The sequence below is a fragment of the Physeter macrocephalus genome, unplaced genomic scaffold, assembly GCF_002837175.3.
Source record: "Physeter macrocephalus isolate SW-GA unplaced genomic scaffold, ASM283717v5 random_1900, whole genome shotgun sequence".
In the NCBI taxonomy this organism is placed as follows: Eukaryota; Metazoa; Chordata; class Mammalia; order Artiodactyla; family Physeteridae; genus Physeter; species Physeter macrocephalus.
In genome coordinates, this window is record NW_021147186.1 from 13,204 (window position 1) to 13,556 (window position 353).

The window sequence follows — 353 nt, forward strand, 5'->3', positions numbered from 1 at the left end:
TCAGAAGCTAGTTCAACTTCTGGACTCTCAGGTGGTAGCTGGGGTGTATGAGCAGCCGCCGATTCTGCTCCTGTAAAAGCTGTCGTCATATCTTCTGCTGCACCTCCGTCCGTCCTGACGAGTGTGCCAGTCTCACCTTCCGCAGTAGAGGTGCGTACATCGCTGGCTGTTACATGTTGCTTACTCTCATTGCCATGAAGGAAAGGTTGTGAAAGCAAACCTTCAGAAAGTAGTTCAGCTTCTCTATTCTCAGATAGTAGCTGAGAACTATGAGCAGTCGCCCCTTCTGCTCCTGGTAAAGCTGTCGTAGTCTCTTCTGCGGCACCTCCGTCCGCGCTCACCACTGCATCAGT